This window comes from Pleurodeles waltl, chromosome 5 (assembly GCF_031143425.1).
Source record: "Pleurodeles waltl isolate 20211129_DDA chromosome 5, aPleWal1.hap1.20221129, whole genome shotgun sequence".
Taxonomy (NCBI): domain Eukaryota; kingdom Metazoa; phylum Chordata; class Amphibia; order Caudata; family Salamandridae; genus Pleurodeles; species Pleurodeles waltl.
In genome coordinates this window covers 1,642,095,825-1,642,116,089 of record NC_090444.1, presented here as the reverse complement: position 1 = coordinate 1,642,116,089, position 20,265 = coordinate 1,642,095,825, and positions in this window count along the sequence as shown.

Below are 20,265 nucleotides of genomic sequence, written 5' to 3'. Positions count from 1 at the left end.
AAGCACAGCCCGGACTGCGGCAGCGTCATGGCTCTGAGCCATGGCGCTGCAATTAAATCAAAATTAAACACAATTACCCACACCGCAACCCTACCTGCCCCCAGGGGACTGGCCAAACCTTCAAACTGTGCAAAAGGTTAGCGCGGAAGAGGCCGGTCCACACGCCCCTCACACATCTATACCCCTCCCATATTCCACCCCACGTACCTCTTACCTAATCCTGCCCTCCCTCCTGAACGCTCCCATGGAGTGACTAGACTACATCTGCTCTCCACGGGGCCCTTCGATGTGCTTTTTAAAAATTGAATGTATGACCGTTCGTGCATCTGGCAGCATTTTCACTTTTCACAGCACAACTCTTTTTTACTTGTTAACGCTTGCCCCACCAATGTGTCCCTCGTTCTGTGTTCATCCTTCCTGCCGCCCTCGTAACCTCACTAGATGTAACATCTCACCTCCTTCTTTTGCCCACCCTCCCCTGGCCTGCCTTCTCCTTTCTTCGAGTTATTTGACATTGATTAACTCCTTGCACATGCACCTTTACTCTCAAGAGTGTGCACTCTTTAAGCTTCGGTACCGGAGTTTGAGATTAATATTTAGCATCACTTTACAGCTATTGGGGCTGACTACTAACTTTACAGAAACAGCTTATGTGCTGCACAATTACTGGTATATTTTTACACATATATTTTTGAATCATAAGGCTTTTTTTTGTTAGGAAGCCATCGGTCTAGGAGGCACCCATATGTGTGTAGCCTCCAGACCGTACATGACTTCTTCGAAACAAGTGTGCCTTATACTGTGGACTTTTAATGTATTGACTTGTTTGTATTGGAAACCTGCTGCTTTTTCCTGTACGGGTGGGTCTTCATGCAGCATCCCCAAAGTCCTTCTCTATTATGATCCCAGCCAACATCAGTGTAATTTACGTAGTTTATTTTGTTCAAACACGCAGTGTCAAATTAATTAAATGTTGAGCTAGTAAAGAAAGAAAGGTCGCCTTGTTTTGTTGACTTTCTGATGTTGTGAATTTGCGCATGTAGCAGCATTTTATTTAGTAATCATCAAAACATTGACATATATTATGTGTATGCAGTTATTGTCAGGGGTGTAACACAGGCCCTTGCAGCCCATATGGCAGAGTGGGGAGCCCACTATCAAGAGGACCCCAAACCTTCAAGGGTTCCATTATCCAAAAGCTAATGTATAAGTGTGAGATATGGGATGTTCAGGGGCCGCTCAACACATTCTGCGGGGGGTAAGGAGTATCATTTCATGATAACCCACTGGGTGTTGTGTGCATACGTTTGTTTGATATGATGTGTGCATGTGTAATAATAAACCTAAAGATAGCATCAGTGACAGGTGCTCAGTGGCAATTCCTTTTCCTAGGTAACTGAACGACTCATGGAAGTATTACTTGCTGTTCCCAAGATATCAAGAAATCTAGAGTCTCCCACCGGAATCGGATCTATGGGCATATATGCACTTATTCACAGTACTGTCAGTCACAATCTGAGACCTCGTAGCACTAAAAATTTCACTTTTACCCACTGCACCAACCAGGATTCAGTCCGCAAACCATCTGGTTACATAAACCTCTGCAGCTAATGCACTTATCAATTGAGCTTTCATAAGGTGCATTTCTCCTCAATCAATTTACCTTGCATTCATATTTCATTTAAGGTGTGCACTACATTTTAGATGCATTTACCTGAATGCGAAATAGCAACAAAATATTTACAGATCACTGTGTTACTATAAGCCACTTCTCTGGCCCCAGCCCCATTTTCACTAGCCCTGCCTGATTGCACTCAGGAGGATTTTATTTGAGGTTTATATAGCACAAACTCGATTTAAGGGTGTTAGCATGGTTTATACAAACACCAGAAGACCTCTAGATGGCATCTGTTGACTGTCAGAGGAATAACTGCTTGGAGAGAGGCAGTGAAGACGCAACCAAACAGCATTTCGGAATTCTGTGCAACACTGAAGGATTGTTGAGGTGCCACAATGCTCCAATCATAAATCACCTTACATGTTTTCAGTACCTCCTCTTCTAAATGACTCCTAAAATATGTTCAGCTGTGGTATTGGTTTCTCACAAAACACACATGCACGGGCAACCCTATGACACCCAATCGCAAACTAGCACACAATCATGCATATATAATATACAGCACAGACACACCCTCAAAAGTAGTACCACACACATTTGAACACAGGCATACATGACACATCAACAAACTCAGAAACATAGGACTAAAAAGCATTGACAATGCAAAATGCTAGAAGCTCGGCCATAGCCGAGACCTATTGGTTTTGCCAAAGATTGTTATACAATGGTGCCTTGCTCCTAGAAGTTGGGAGATGTTTAATGAAGAGTTCTTTGAAGTTCCAGGAGTTTCCTGCCTCCCCTGCCTTGGCTTCTAGTTGGCTGCACTGCAAATACAGGGTCCTTAAGCCTATTGTGTGGTGGTAGAGCCCTGCCTATTCAGGTGGAAGTGGGGCTGTGCTTAGCTCCACCCCCATCCAGTCAGTTAATGACCTGTTCCAGTTCTACTAATCCCACCATTGTATGACTGTCTGAGGTGAATTCACAATGTCTCAACTGTCAGTTATATCTTGTCATCTGACCTAAGAGAGGCTGCAGGCACAGAGGGCTAAAAGCATGAAAATGCCAACTTTTTAAAAGTGCCATTTTCAAACGTGTAATGATAAATCTGACATTACCATTAATGAGGGGATGTCAATACAAGTTCATAGATACCAACCATGACATATCTACCAGCTCTGGTTTGGGAATTACAACTTATTAAATGTTATAAGGAATCCTAAATGTTATCCTATGGGAGGGGTAGGCCTTACAGCAGTGAAAAAAACAAATTTGGGAGTTTTTCACTGCTGTGACATGTAAATTAAAAAGAACCTTTAATTATACAGCACCCTGCCCTATGGCCCTCGTGGCCATCCCCTAGGGCCTTCCTTAGGGGTGATTTATGTAATAAAACGGGGAGTTCAAGGCTTGACAAGTGGGTTTGAATGCCAGGTCGACATGGCAGTAGGACACTATCTTCGGGCTGCAATGGCAAGCTTGGGACAAGTTCTAAGGTGCTACAGAAGTAGGTGAAACAATAAGGCCCTCATTACAACACTGGCGGTCAGTGTTAAAGCGGCGGTAAGACCGCCAACAGGCCGGCGGTAAAAAAAATGGAATCACGACCATGGCGGAAACCGCCAACATAGACAGCCACTTCAACACTCCGACCGCCACGGCGGTACAAACAAACAGCATGGCGGTCACCGCCAACAGACAGGCGGAAGACAATGTCTTTCTGGGGCTGAACCAACGCGAACCAAAACACGGCGGGAACAGGACTTGGAAGGGAAAACACTCACATCTACACTAGCAACGAGGAACCATGACGCCATGGAGCCAGAACCCCAAATCTTCCCTGCAATAGTATTCCTGCTCCTGTACCAGGAGCCCGAACGACGGCAGCGACGACCACAGTGAGTACTGTACCTACAACACAGGGGATGTGGGAGGGAATAGAGAGTGACACACACACGCAACACGCAACACCCCCATCCCCACCCTCACCCACAACAATATACACACTAATACATGCTGCAACTTAACATTTACACCCTCCAAACCCCCCTGGATGAACGCAATGACAAAAGGAAATGATCTGAACGATTGTAATCAATAAATATCCATTAGTCAAAACTTGAAATACAGTATAAACAATTATGTACACCAACTATACAAGTCCGGATAGTGCACCGTTCATAGTCCGTAGACCACTGGGCCCAAAATGCATGGGCGAGGCCCACACTCGATACCAGACTCCAAACGGAGAATGTAAAAAAACAGTCTCTCAAGTCTGTCCAGTGGGTGGGTTGCCCACTGCGAGTGCAAAGCCACAGTCTCTCAAGTCTCTCTAGTGGGTGGGTTGCCCACAGCTTTATCATGGGGAATGCAAGGCCACAGTCTCTCAAGTCTCTCCAGTGGGTGGGTTGCCCACTGCTTTATCCTGGGGAGTGCAAAGCCACAGTCTCTCAAGTGGATAACAGTCTTCACTGGCTCTGCAGGGGGCTTTGTGCCCAGAGTGCTTCAACCTGCCAAGGACTGAGGTAGTGGATGTGATTCTCCACTGGTTCTGGAGGGGGCTTTGTGCCCAGAGTACTTAATCCTGCCAAGGACTGAGGTAGTGGATGTGATTCTCCAGTGGTTCTGGAGGGGGCTTTGTGTCAAGAGTGCTTCATCCTGCCAAGGACTGAGGTAGTGGATGTCTTTCTCGACTGGTTCTGGAGGGGGCTTGGTGCCCAAAGTGCTTCATCCTGCCAAGAACTGAGGTAGTGGATATGATTCTCCACTGGTTCTGGAGGGGGCTTTGGGCCAGATGTAGTAACCTTTTTGCATGGCGCAAACTGCGTAAATCACAGTTTGCGCCATGCAAAACTGCCATCGCAATGCACATTCCCATTTTGCGAGTCAGTACCGACTCGCAAAATGGGAAGGCGACTCGCAAATAGGAAGGGGTGTGCCCTTCCTATTTGCGACTCGTACCGCGATGCAGAATTGCTTTGTGACCACGAAAGCGGTCGCAAAGCAATTCGCAGTTAGCACCCACTTGAAGTGGGTGCTAACTCATTCGCAAAAGGGAACCCCTTCCCCTTTGTGAATGTCGCTATAAATGTTTTTTCAGAGCAGGCAGTGGTCCAATGGATCACTGCCTACTCTGAAAAAATGAAACCAAATGGTTTCATTTTTACTTTGTATTGCAACTCGTTTTCCTTTAAGGATGGCAGCCATGTCTGCGTTGGTGCCACTGGCTCAGGATGTCGCGTGGCCGCTGGCGGTGCTAGTGGCGGTGTCAGTCGCGGCGGTGCTTGCGGCTGCCTCAGTGGCATCGGTGCTGGTGGCTGTGTCAGTCACGGTGGTGCTTGCGGCTGCCTCAGTGGCATTGGTGCTGGTGGCGGTGTCAGTAGCGGCGGTGCTTGTGGTGGACTCTGTGGCATCGGTGCTGGTGGCGGGCTCTGTGCCATCGGTGCTGGCGGTGGTCTTTGTGGCGGCAATGCTGGTGGCGGTCTTTGTGGCAGCGATGCTGGTGGTGGTCTCAGTGACTGCAGTGCTGGTGGCTGACTCAGTGACTGCAGTGCTGGTGGCGGGCTCAGTGACTGCGGTGCTGGTGGCGGGCTCAATGTCTGCGGTGCTGGCAGCGGTCTCTGTGGCGGCGGTGCAGGTGGCGGTCTTCTCCGCCGTGCAGGTTGGCGTCGACGTGGACCTGCCCTTGATTTTCTGGCCCTTCCCCACTTTGGATGGTGGCGCAGCTGTCTTGCCACTATCCACTTTTGTTTTGCCTGAGCCCTTGGTGGCAGGTGTTTTCGCCTTCTCCCTCTGGGATGTGGGCAACTTTTTGACTTTTGAATGTGGCGGAATGTCCTTGTCCACGCTCCGTGGGACACTGGCAGCCCTGTTGCTTGGCGCACTCCAAAATCCCGCTATTGCTGGCACCACTGTGCCCGGTGATGTGGTGGCTGAGGTGCTGGGTTGGGACCTGGAAAAGCGGGCCCTAGGGGACGGATGGGGGGGAGTTGTAGGGAAGAAGTCAACTTTTGCTAGGAAAAGCTTTTTAGACACACTGGGACGGGTAGATGGAGGGGGTTTGGGAGTGGAGGAAGAGGTAGTGGATGTAGGAGGTGTACGTTTGCTGACTTTGCATGAAGGTGCATGGGCTGGAGGCTGTTGTGAGGTGGATGGCTGTTGGGTGGGTGTGTGGCTGTGTTTGTGTACTTTGGGAGGAGGGCTCACAGACACACTGGTAGAGGACACTGGGGATGTGTGAATGGTAGTGGGGGTGGTGAGTGCACATGAGCGGTATGTGGTGATGGGCATGCTGGTGATGGAGGTAGTGGCTGAAGATGTAGTGCATACGGGTGTGATTGGAGACGCGACAGGGAGGGAGGAGGGAGATGTGGGGGAGAGGGACACAGTGGAGGCAGTGGATGTTGGTATGTGTGCATGGGTATGATGCTTGTGTGAGTGCCTGTGGGATGTGTGGTGCTTATGTTTGCCTGAGCCACCCTTGTGTGTTGATGTTGGTGCATGCTGGTCTGATCGTGTGCTTGGGATAGGCTGAGGCACAGGGGATTGGGTCTGGGTGGAGGAAGTTGGAGGGGGGAGGCTGGACACAGGGACAATGGCTGCCATCACTGCTGAGGCCAGAGCCTGAAATGCTCGCTGTTGGGCTGCCTGGCCAGAATGAATGCCCTCCAGGTATGCATTTGTTTGCTGCAAATGCCTCTCAACACCCTGGATGTCATTCAGAATGGTAGACTGACCAACAGTGAGGGATCTCAGGAGGTCAATAGCCTCCTCACTGAGGGCAGCAGGGCCGACTGGTGCAGGGCCTGAGGTGCCTGGGGTGAAGGAGATGCCCACCCTCCTGGGTGAGAGGCCACAGGACACATTCTGAGGGGCTGCTGGGAGGGCGATGCTGGTGGGGGGGTGGCAGCTGTACCTGTTGATGCGGGGGGCACAGAGGGGCCCGCCACTGCAAGGGAGCTCCCATCAGAGGAGGAGTCAATGTCACTGATGTCACCTCCTGTCCCCGCTGTGGAGCTCCCCTCGCCCTCTGTCCCACTGGTGGCTTCAGACTCCATTGTCTCGGCCTCCGCACCGCTCTTCCGCCTGATGATGCTAATGCACACAAGAACAGAGAGAGCACAAAAAATGGGGGGGAAGACAGAAGAAAGACATGTTAAGTGCATGCAATACCGCTACCGTTGGCAGACACTACAGACACAGCAGCCCTCTGTACTGAGTTCCCTAATTAATCACAGTGACATGGGGTACAAGGCCTATGCCCGATTGCAGCACACATGGAAGTCACAGGAGCCTGACTAGGAGTAGATGGCTCTTACCACTGGTGGGGTTGGGGTGCCACATAGCCTGCCTCACGAAGGGACCTTGCCTACCAAACTCGCCCTGGCCTAAGGTAACCCACAGCCCACCTCCCCCACACAGACACCTCGTAATGCGTGCAGAGTCAGATGGATGTGAATGTACTCACCCCCTTGTAGCTGCTGTGATGCCCTCAAGCGCCCATACATCTCTGGATACGCCATCGGCAGGATCTGGAACATCAGGGGGGTCATGGTGCGACAGGCACCCCTCCCACGTTGGGAGGCCTTCCCCAGTTGGACCTCCACCGTCTTCTTGCTCCAGCGGCGAATGTCCTCCCATCTTTTCCGGCAGTGGGTGCTCCATCTGTGGTGGACCCCCAGGGTCTGGACCTCCTTGGCGATGGCACGCCAAATATCCTTCTTCTGGTGGGTGCCGACCTGGAGGAATTATACAGGGGAAAAGGTAATTGAACCCACGTTCCCACCCTTGCCCTGACGCACATAGACTCACCGTCCACTCATGCAGTCCTCAGTCCCCCGTATCTTCCATCCACACCACTCCAAACAGGAATTGCCCGTACAGCATGCTCACGGTGTACTCACCTGTTTGTCTGGAGGACCGTAGAGTAGCGTGTACTGGGGGAGGACCCCATCCACTAACTTCTCCAACTCCTCCGAAGTGAAGGCAGGGGCCCTTTCCCCAGACACATGAGCCATTGTCGCTTCCAGACTGAGGTCACAGCAGCACTTGCAGTGTAGGTCCTCTCCTGTCGAAGGTCAGGTATCTAGTGAGTGAACAGAGAGAAAATGGCGGTCACGTCCGCAGCGGTGCGTACCGTCACCACCGTCGTACATCATCATTGGCTCCTGGGACCCATAGGGTCCAATGTTAACCAATGCAGGATTGCACCGCGGTCTTCGACTGCCTACCGCGATGGTGTACAATGCCAGCGCAGTTACCTCATCTCCCCTTGTCCCACATTACAGGTCAGGCAGCCCCCATTTCAGGGGGCCACATGGCATTAATTTTAAATGCATCACACCCATCTAGGCCTTGCATACACACAGTGACAGGCACATTGCGGTTTGACAAATGTGTGCAATAAATTATTTTTTTAATACCTCAGTGTTGGCTGACTCTGTGCTCGCTGTTCTCGTCCATAGGGCAACTGCCCACCTGACCTGCTGCCTGGACCTGCCTGAGTCCTGCTTGCCTTTACTTTAGTGGGTTCTTGACCTTCAAGTGGCACCTCCCAGGTCCTGGACCCTTGGTGGGGCATCAGTTGAGCTCCCCCAAACCTTTTTGGACTCTTTGCTAATGTAAATAGGCTAGTTGGTGGCAAAACCTTTCCCCTCATGGCATCCCCAACATTGAGATGGTTCGACCGTCAGTACTATTTCTCAGGCCTGGGAAGAGGGTGGGAGTGGCAATCCTAATAGGCTCACACTTTCTGGGGAAAGTAATTCAATAGAGTCACAACTTCCTGGTAGACTCCTGTACTTGCGACTGGAGGTGGGGAGGCTATACTTTTACAATTGCTTTGGTCTATGCCCCCAATGTCCATTCTTAAGGATTCAGTAGGGCCAGTAGTGGACAAAGCAAATGCTGAAATACTCATAGGAGGGGATTTTAATATAGTGGGTGATGTCACTTTAGACAGGTCAGCACAACATGTAGGACAGGCGGGAGCCCTCTTGGCAATGACCCAGGTACGGCTCACAGATATGGGGCTAGCAGATGTATGTCAGCAGTGTAATCCGACAACAAAAACTCTGTTGAACCAATGTACTATATAGAGAGGACAATAAAATACTGCACCTGACCTGTACTCCAAGAATATAATTCACAAACCTTCAATTATCTAGCAGTGTGCACTCCTACAAGCACCTGTTGCCAAGGTGCAACCCTTATAACAAGGTTAGAACAACAATACAGAATACAGTGGTGCACTACATCAGAAAGTAAACGAGAGTAAATCCCAGTCACATATGTAACTGTATAAAATTCTCCTTTTTATTTTCTTCTCTTAAAAACATCAGACATATATTGTGTAGACAGCTAAAGTATTTTGTCCATAACAATGGACTTTTTCAGGGCTGTAATGCAATCAATACAAATACAGCATAAGTACAAACGTGCCAATACTGTATACCCCACATAAGCCAATCTTAATAAAACTAAAAAGCATATATATAAAAACATACATACATAAAACATAAGGGTAATGCAAAGATATTTACACTTACAATAATGCAAAATAGTGCAATTGTCCAAGGATAACACAAACCTGTCATTTAACCCCTTCCCCGCCATGGACGTAATGGTTATGTCCGTGGTTGCGGCGTTGGGGCGCCAAGGACGTAACCATTATGTCCTTGGACCGGTCCTCGGGGGAAGCGTTAGCGCTCTCCCCAAGGGCCGTCCCCCACTCCCCCAGGTCACGGTTGCCCCGAAGCCATTTGCTTCCAGCGCGTCTAGAAGAAGGAGGTAGGTTTTTCTTCAGGGTCGGGGGGGGGGGGAATTACTAAAAAAGAGACATCGGGGGAAAGGAAAGGGTTTTCCTGCCCCTTGATGTCTCTTTCAGCATTCCAGCTGCCTGATATTGATGCGATCGGGCACAAGGAATGCCCACTAGACACCAGGGATTTGTGTATGTGTGTGTTTATAATGTGGGGGAGCGACCTCTTGGGCAAGGGTCACTCCCCTTTGGGGGCCAATATATTTATCACCATTTCTGCCCCCCTTGGGGACAGATCGGCCTTTTATTTGTAAGCCGATCTGCCCCCAAGGGGGATAGAAGACACTAGAAACCAGGGATTGGTTTTGTGTGTGGTTTCTTGTGTGTTGGGGGCGGCCCCTTGGGCAAGGGTCACCCCCAATGGGCAAAAAGCACTTGTGGGAAGTTCTGCCACTCTCTTGTGTGTGTGTGTGCTTTGTGTGGGGGGTAGCCCCTTTGGCAAGGGTCACCCCCCCCAATGGGGGAAATATATTCTATGCCATTTCGGTCTATTGTTTTCGAGGCCCATCTGCCCCCAAGGGGGACAGAGAACACTAGACGCCAGGGAACATTTATAAATGTTTGGTGGCAGGGTGTTTGTCAACTGGCGAAGTATTTGCATTTGTGATTATAACAGTTTATTTCTCCTTTTTGTTCTAGTTCAAAGCTTTTGCTTCCTTTGCTGTGGCTTGCTGCGGTTTTGGCAGTGGTTGTCCTGAGGTTTGCGTAGTTGCATGTTTTAGGTAAGTAAATAAATTTACTCCGAAGGCCTGTTTTTGCCATGCATGAATGACATGTTTGTAGATGGTGTACTAAATGCAGGACTGTGTGTGAAATTGTCCTTAGATTTATGCACAATGGTATTTGTGTTGTCTTATGTCTAATTTGCTTTTCATTTTTCTTTTTAGTGGGATATCATTGGTGATTGCTGTGGCTGTGCAGAGTAGTTGCTGGTAAATCTAGCTTTTTCAGGCAAGTGAGCGGTATAGTTTTTGAGTTTATAACTCTTAGTGATAAAGCCAGACTTTGTTTATTACTTATCTTACACAGTGCTGGTTGTTGGTGGTGCACTTGTCCAGTTACTTTTTGTAGGAAGGATCATAGCTAGCCATAGGATGACCGCTCAGCAGGTTGTTGGTGTGCTTTTTGAGTTGTCTTCTGACCATGATTATGAGATTGACTCTGCATCTGAGGCAGAAGAGGAAGTGAAAGATTCTGGAAGTGAATTTTGCATCAGAGAGGAATAATCTGATGATGAAGTCACTCTCAGTGCTGATGAAGTGCCTGTTTTAGAGGAGGACACTGACGTGCCAATGGTGCAGCAGCCAGCGGCTGAAAGGCTTCCCATTGGAAGACCTGATACCTGGGTTGCACCAAACATGGAGCAGCCACAGTTGCCTGCTTTTACTGTTTTCCCAGGGTGTGGAGTAAATACGGAAAACTTTTGCCTGTCAACTTCTTTGAGTTGTTTATGGACAATGTATTTTTGGAAGAGATTGTTGAGGAGACTAATTTGTATGCAGAGCAGTATTTGAGGGACAACACTGCCAGGCTTAGGCCACACTTTAGAGCTAGCTGGTGGATTCCCACAAATCTGGAAGAGTTGAATACGTTCTTGGGTTTAACTTTTGTGATGGGGCTGATAAGGAAGCCATCACTGTCTTCATATTGGTCTACTAGTCCCTTGATTGCAACTGCTATATTTCCTGCAATCATGAGTCGTAACCGGTATGAGCTTCTTCTTCGGATGTTGCATTTTATTGATAATGCTTTAGCCTTGCCAAGAAGGCACTGTATGGAATTAAATTGTATATGTGTTCTGAAAGTAGTACAGGATATGTTTATAATTTCCGGGTCTACACTGGTAAGGATTCCAGTTTTGAACCCCCTGGTTGTCCGCCCACTTTTGGAGTTAGTGAGAAAAGTGTGTGGGAACTTGGTAGACGGCTGTTTAACAAAGGTCCCCATTCATATGTAGATAACTTCTACACTGGAGTTCAGTTATTCAAGGAATTGTCTAGAGTAGACACTGTTGCTTGTTGCACAATCCGCTCTGATCGGAAAGGCTATCCAAGAGAGCTTGTCTGTAAAAAACTTGAGAAGGGACAGTGCAGTGGCTTGCAGAATGATGAGCTTCTAGCTGTGAAATTTGTAGACAGGAGGGATGTGTACATGCTAACTACCATCCATGATGAGAGTACTTCATCTGTGGCTGTTTGGGGTCAAGTTGCTGAAGTGGGCAAACCTGTGTGCATTTTAGACTACAATAAGCACATGGGTGGTGTTGATAGAGTAGATCAGAGGTTGGAACCTTACACTGCTGCTCTTAAGGCTTATGTTTGGAATAAGAAATTAACTGTTCACCTGTTCCACTTGGCAACTTTTAATGCTTTTGTTGTGTTCAAGAATAGTTCTCCAGAGTCAAGGATGACATTTGTGAAATTTCAGGAGTTTATCATAGCGAGCCTTGTTGTGCTGGAACAGGCAAGATTTCCTAGAGAAGTAGTGGTGGATGATGTGGCTAGATTCAAAGATCGTCACTTTGCTGAGCACATTCCTTCCACAGTGTTAGAAATGGGGTCTTTGGTTGGCAATCAGGTTACCCCCTGTTTAAGCAAGGACCCTCTCTCTAAGTCACACACAATCCAAATTATCCTGTGACCACTCTCTGGTAGCTTGGCACTGAGCAGCCAAGCTTAACTTAGAAGGCACTGCATAAAGTATTTGTGCAATAAAGCATGTAATAACACAGTAGAACACCACAAATATATACCACACAGTGTTTAGAAAAATATATAATATTTATCTGGTAAGATGCAGGTCAAAACGATACCCATATTATGACACACACATAGCAATCCGTCACTATACAGACACACAAACAAGTCCGCCAGCCCAAAGGTCAGTGATAAAATGGCGGTAGCAAAACCCACACCGTTATGCCAACAGAACTACGGCCACAACATTATGACCCACGAATCAACGCGGCGGACATTTAATGGTGCTAAACCATTGGCGGTACATTCTGCTGCGCTCAAAATACACACAACCTAACAAAACAACACCACATTGGACATTTTGAATAACATACACCTGACACCCATACACACACCACACCACTATAAAACACACACACACATTACCCACAACCTTTTACAACTCAAGAAAATTGATAACTACGGGAGAGACACACCAAGAGCACCCACAGAACCAGAGCCACAGAACACCATCACCCATACACCATCCACACACCTCACAGCACACACCCCAACACATCACCCCACACACCCTCACACACACCACTTACCCATGGCACCACAAAGACACCCCAGGTTCTCAGAGGAGGAGCTAAGGGTCATGGTGGAGGAAATCATCCGGGTAGAGCCACAGCTAATTGGATCACAGGTGCAGCAGACATCCATTGCCAGGAAGATGGAGCTATGGCGGAGGATTGTGGACAGGGTCAATGCTGTGGGACAGCACCCCAGAAAAAGGGATGACATCAGGAAGAGGTGGAATGAACTACGGGGGAAGGTATGTTCCGTGGTAGCAAGACACCAGATAGCAGTACAGAGGTCTGGCGGTGGACCTCCACCTCCTCCCCCACAAGTAACAACATGGGAGGAGCACGTCTTGCCAATACTGCATCCTGAGGGCCTGGCAGGAGTAGCAGGAGGACTGGACTCTGGTAAGTCAAATCTCTATTACTATCACCCCCCTACCTGCATGCCATCACAAACCCCCACCCCTACCCTCACCCCCATCACTCCAACACCTCACAGACACCCCACCATCACAACCCACCCCTCCCACTACCGAGCCCTGCATGCAAAACCAATGCCTGGACACCCATCACAGACCTGCATGGACACCCATCACCAAAGCATGCACAATTGAGACAATCACCTATCCAACCAAATCAACACTCACACAAGTCTAAGCTGCCAGGGCAATCACAACCATGTAGGGCAACAGACCCATGTACAAGATGTCACACGCAGAAACAATAACATTGCATTTACATCTCCACAGGTCCCCCACACAACGTCACCGGAGAGGAGGCGCCCGCAACATCCAGTCCCCCCCAGAAGAGGCCCACAGTGATGACAGCAGCTCTGCACGCCTGGATCACGATGACCAACCTGGCCCATCAGGGACCTCTGGACAGTCGATTACCCAGGCACAGTCCCTTACCACCACTATGCCTCCCCCTCAGGAAATACCATCACAGCACCCACCCATACCTCTGTCCCCAGGACACGTCAAACAGCAGTGTGTCCACCACTACAGAGACCCCAAGCAACCTGACAAAACACAGGATGCTCAGGGACCTGGGGTCAGTGTCAGTGGGCACACTGTTCAGGGGACAGAGGCACAGGATAACAGGGAAGCTGGCAGGACTGCTGTGCGACAGGGGGAGGACAGGCCCAGGGAATCCACTCTCCACGAGACACTCAGCAACATCCTGGGAGCATACCACCATTCCCAGGAGACGATGGGGCAGATACTGGCCAAGTTGCAGGAGACCCAGCGGCTGCAGGAGGGACAGTACCTGGGGATCAGGGAGAACCTGAGGGACGTCCACACCACCCTGGTCACCATTGCAGGCATGGCCAACACCATGAGGGAGGCAGTGGCACACCACCGGGCCCCTGACACTAGCCACACCGATGAACAGCCCTCCACCTCCACTGACGCTAGTGGACAGGAGGCCCCGCCACAGGAACAACAGAACATCATCAGCACTCCTCCCCTGCAAAGGGAGAACCACCATGCAACCGGTCCCTGCAATCCAGGCAGAAAGCCAGAGAACATTACCAAGACCCCAGCCAGGAAATAAGACTCTCCTGAATGTCACCCTTGTGTCCCACCATGTCACCCTGTCCACCTTGAACTGCCATTGCTACACTTCCCATGCCCCCTTGGACAGTGCACCTGTGATACAAATAAACTGGAACTTTTCCCTGGATTCTCCTCCACCACAACCCCAGCCTATAGCAATACCCCATCCACTTATTAGCACATAACTAAACACCCTTGTAAAAAATACAAGTATTGAGTCTGTCGATTGAACTATGTATTAGTTTAACAATCTGTAAACATTGCAATTCAACTGTTCAGTAATGTATACATAGGTATGACCTATAGTTTGCTGCCTGTAGGTGTCTTCTGTACTTAGTCCCCTCTTTCAACACACCGGGAGCCAGAGTGGGGCACAGATATCTGTAAATAGAAATGCCAAAGGGTACAGTAAGTGGCCATAGTAGTGGGAATATCAGCCTGCCAGTGACAATATCCAATACAAAACTGTCAATGGAAGGTGAAGTTACAGTGTCTTACCTGTGTGTCACTGGAAGTACTGTCATATGATTGATGTTCTATTGTCCACATCCTCATCCTCTGCCTCCTTTTTGTCACTGTCCACAAACTCCACAACTGCCACAGTCTCATCCTCCTGCAGAAAAGGCACCTGGCAATGTAAGTCAAGGTTGCACACCATACAACATGCCACGATGATCTGGCACACCTGCTTGCGTGAGTAGCACAGGGAACCACCTGTTAGATGGAGGCACCGAAACCTGGCCTTCAGGAGGCCGAATGTTCGCTCTATAATTCTTCTTGTTCATGCATGTGCCTCTTTGTAACATTCCTCTGTCCTTCACCTGGGATTCCTCACTGGGGTCAGTAGCCATGAGAGGTTGTGGTAACCAGAGTCACCTGCAAATATCGAGGGATACCTGTTAGCCAAACACTAACCCTTAGGGCCAACCCCATACCCATACACCAACATATACTGGGTGGGAACCATGGGCTCACCTATTTAGCCACACCGGGTGCCTCTGGAGTTGAGCCATCACACATGGGATGCTGCTATTCCTCAGGATAAAGGCATCATGCACAGACCCAGGATACTTTGCATTGACATGGGAGATGTGCTGGTCCGCCAGTCACACTATCTGCACATTCATTGAGTGAAAGCTCTTTCGATTTCTGAACACCTGTTCATTTCTCCGGGGAGGTACAAAGGCAATATGTGAACCATCAATTGTCCCATTGATGTTGGGGATATGTCCCATTGCATAGAAGTCAGCTTTCACTGTGGCCAAATCCTCCACCTGGGGGAAAACAATATAGCTGTGCATCTGTTACATCAGGGCGGACAACACTCTTGTTAGCACTATTGAGAACATTGACTGTGACATTTCTGCTGCCAAGCCCACTGTCACTTGGAAAGAAATAGTTACCAAGAAATGGAGCACAGATAGCACTTGCACAAGAGGGGGGATCCCAGTGGGGTGATGGATAGCAGATATCAGCTCTGTCTCCAATTGGGCACACAGATCTTGGATTGTGGCCCCGTCAGGTCTTTAGGTAAGGATCATGGGCTTTGTGCCCAGAGTGCTTCATTCTGCCAAGGACTGAGGTAGTGGATGTAACTCTCCACTGGTTGTGGAGGGGGCTTTGTGCCCAGAGTTCTTCATCCTGCCAAGGACTGAGGTAGTGGATGTAACTCTCCACTGTTTGTGGAGGGGGCTTTGTGCCCAGAGTTCTTCCTCCTGCCAAGGACTGAGGTAGTGGATGTAACTCTCCACAGGTTCTGGAGGGGGCTTTGTGCCCAGAGTGCTTCGTCCTGCCAAGGACTGAGGTAGTGGATGTAACTCTCCACTGGTTCTGGAGGGGGCTTTGTGCCCAGAGTGCTTCATCCTGCCCGTGGCAGCCTCAGTAGCGTCGGTATCATTGGTGCTCACTGGCCTGCGGTGCTGCTGGCGGCGGTGTACTGGGCAGCGGTTCTGTTGGTGGCGGTCTTGTCCTGGCCTGTGGTCCTGCTGGTGGCAGTGTCCTGGGCAGCGGTTTTGCTGGTGGCGGTCTTGTCCTGGGCTGCGGTGCTGCTGGCGGTCCTGTCTTGGGCAGCGGTTCAGCCGATGGCCGTCTTTTCCTGGCCTGCGGTGCTGCTGGCGGTCCTGTCTTGGGCAGCGGGGCTGCTGCTGGCGGTCCTGTCTTGGGCAGCGGGGCTGCTGCTGGCGGTCCTGTCTTGGGCAGCAGGGCTGCTCCTGGCGGTCCTGTCTTGAGCAGTGGGGCTGCTGCTGGCTGTCCTGTCTTGGGCAGAGGGGCTGCTGCTGGCGGTCTTCTCCTGGGCAGCGGGGCTGCTGCTCGCGGTCCTTTCTTGGGCAGCAGGGCTGCTGCTGGCGGTCCTGTCTTGGGCAGCGGGGCTGCTGCTGGTGGTCCTTTCTTGGGCAGCGGGGCTGCTGCTGGAGGTCCTGTCTTGGGCAGCGGGGCTGCTGCTGGCGGTCTTCTCCTGGGCAGCGGGGCTGCTGCTGGCGGTCTTCTCCTGGCCTGCGGTGCTGCTGGCGGTCTTCTCCTGGCCTGCGGTGCTGCTGGCGGTCCTGTCTTGGGCAGCGGGGTTGCTGCTGGCGGTCTTCTCCTGGGCAGCGGGGCTGCTGTTGGCGGTCTTCTCCTGGGCAGCGGGGCTGCTGCTGGCGGTCTTCTCCTGGGCAGCGGGGCTGCTGCTCGCGGTCCTTTCTTGGGCAGCAGGGCTGCTGCTGGCGGTCCTGTCTTGGGCAGCGGGGCTGCTGCTGGTGGTCCTTTCTTGGGCAGCGGGGCTGCTGCTGGCGGTCCTGTCTTGGGCAGCGGGGCTGCTGCTGGCGGTCTTCTCCTGGGCAGCGGGGCTGCTGCTGGCGGTCCTGTCTTGGGCAGTGGGGCTGCTGCTGGCGGTCTTCTCCTGGCCTGCGGTGCTGCTGGCGGTCTTCTCCTGGCCTGCGGTGCTGCTGACGGTACTGTCTTGGGCAGCGGGGTTGCTGCTGCCGGTCTTCTCCTGGGCAGCGGGGCTGCTGCTGGCGGTCTTCTCCTGGGCAGCGGGGCTGCTGACGGCCTTGTCCGCCGTGCTGATCTTCCCAGACTTTCTGGTTTTAATGTGCCCCTTCCCCACCTTGGATGGTGTCGCAGCTGTCTACACTCTCGCAACTGTACCCATGGGAGCGGCTTTGGTGGCTGATTTCTTTCCCCTCTCCCGCCGGGCACTGTCCAACTTTTTATGCTTGACAGGTGGGGGACTGTCCGTGCTATGGCTCCTTGCCACACTGGCTGCCTTGCTGCCTGGTGCACTCCATAATCCAGTGACTATTGGCACCACTGGTCCCGCTGAGAGTCAGGCCCTAGGAGACTGAAGGGGTGGGGAGGTGAGGGAAAGAGGTCAAGGCTGGCCAGGAAAAGTTTCTTAGGAACATTGGGACGGGTAGCTGGAGGGGGGTTGGGAGTGCAGGAAGAGGTTGTGGTTGTCGGAGGTGTATGTTTGGTGACTTTGGGTGAAGGTGTATGGGCTGTAGGCTGTCGTGAGGTGGATGGCTGTTGGGTGGGTGTGTGGCTGCGTTTGTGTACCTTGGGAGGTGGCCTCAGAGACACACACTGGGAGAGGACACAGGGGATGTGTGAATGGTAGTGGTGGTGGTGACTGCATGTGAGCGGGGTATGGTGGTGGGTGTGCTGGTGATGGATGTAGTGGCTGAGGATGTAGTGCATGCAGGTGTGAGTGGAGACGAGACAGGGAGGGAGGAGGGAGACGAGGAGGAGGGGGACACAGTGGAGGCAGTGGATGTTGGTGTGTCTGCATGTGTGTGATACTTACGTGAGTGCCTGTGGGATGTGTGCTGCTTATGTTTGCCAGAGCTTCCCTTGTGTGTTGAGGTGTGTGCATGCTGGTCTGATGGTGTGCTTGGGATAGGCTGAGGTACAGGGGTGTGGGTCTGGGTGGAGGAAGTTGGAGGGGGAGGCTAGAGACAGGGACAATGGCTGTCATCAGTGCTGAGGCCAGAGTCTGAAAAGTTCACTGAAGGGCTGCCTGACCAGAGTGAATGCCCTCCATGGAAGGAATCATGGGTCTGTTGCAACAGCCTCTCTAGACCCTGGATGGCATTCAAAATGGTAGACTGCCCAACAGTGAGGGACCTGAGGAGGTCAATGGCCTCCTCGCTGAGGGCAGCAGGGGTGACTGGGGCAGGGCCTGAGGTGCCTAGGGCGAAGGTGATACCCACCCTCCTGGGTGAGCGGGCACAGGGCAAACGCTGAGGGGCTGCTGGGAGGGCGGTGCTGGTAGGGGGGGTGGCGGCTGTACCTGTAGATGCGGGGGGCCACACAGGCATTGCCCATACAGCATGCTCACAGTGTACTTACCTATTTGTCTGTAGGACCGTGGAGTAGCGTGTACTGGGGGAGGATCCCATCAACGAGTTTCTCCAACTCCTCCGTGCTGAAGGCAGGGGCCCTTTCCCCAGACTCACAAGCCATTGTATCTTCCAGACTGAGGTCACAGCAGCACTTGCAGTGTTTTATGACCTCTCCTGTCAAAGATCAGGTATCTAGTGATTGAACAAATAGAAAATGGTGGTCACGTCTGCGGCGGTGCATACCGTCACCACCGGCGTACATCATCATTGGCTCCTGGGACCCATAGGGTCCAATGTTAACCAATGCAGAATTGCGCCGCTGTCTTCGACCGCCTACCACGACAGTGTACCACGCCAGCGCAGTTGCCTCATATCCCATTGTCCCACCTTACAGGTCAGGCAGCCGCCATTTCATGGGCCCACCTGGCATTATTTTTGATTGCATCACACATACCTTGGCCTTGCCTAAACACTCATACAGGCAAATGTCGAATTGCTAATATTTTCAGAGTAAGCTGTGTTGACGTACCTCAGAGTTGGTTGTCTCTCTGCTCGCTGTTCTCCTCAATAGGCACCGTCCGGTGGGGCATTTGAGGAGATGGCGGCATCCTCTGGTGTACAGACTGCTGGTGGACCTGTCGACAATGGCGGTGCAACATGTGATTATCACCTACAGGCTTGATCGTGCCACAATCCTAGAACTGTGTGCCCAGTTGGAGCCAGACCTGATGTCAGCTATCCGCCACCCCACAGGAATCCCCCCTCAAGAGCAGGTGCTGTTGGTACTCCATTTCCTAGCAAGTGGGTCTTTTCAAACTACAGTGGCCATAGCATCAGGGATGTCCAAGCCTTTGTTTTCCAACGTGTTGTCCAGAGTGATGTCTGCCCTGCTGAAACACATGCGGAGCTACATCTTTTTACCTCAGGTGGAGGATTTGCCTACAGTGAAAGGTGATTTCTATGCCCTGGGACATATCCCCAGCATCATAGGCACCATTGATTGGACACTTGTGGCCTTGGTACCCCCCGCAGGAGTGAACAGGTGTACAGAAACCGGAAGAGTTACCATTCCATGAATGTGCAGATGGTGTCTTTGGCAGACCAGTACATCTCCCATGTAAATGCAAAATTCCCTGGCTCAGTGCATGACGCTTACATCTTGTGGAATAGCAGCATCCCTTATGTGATGGGGCAACTCCAGAGGCACTGGGTGTGGCTATTAGGGGAGCACATGGACCCAATACAGTGGGAATAGTTGTCTGGGTCCGTGGATGTCCCTATGAGTTAGTGTGTGTCTAACAGTTGTCCCTCGACATTTTCAGGTAGCTCTGGTTACCCCAACCTGTCATGGCTACCGACCCCAGTGAGGAATCCCAGGACAAGGGCAGAGGAACGCTACAATGAGGCCCATGGGCGAACTAGGAGGATGATAGAGCGGACCTTTGGCCTCCTGAAGGCCAGGTTCTGGTGCCTGCATATGACTGGTGGTTCCCTATTCTACTCACCAAAAAAGGTATGCCAGATCATCGTGGCCTGCTGTATGCTTCCCAACTTGGCTTTGCCTTTTCTGCAGGAGGATGGTCCAGATGGAGGTGTTGTGGCAGCTGTGGATCCTGTGGACAGTGAAGACGAGTAAGCAGAAGAAGAGGACATCAACAACAGGAACACGGTGATCCAGCAATTCTTCCAGT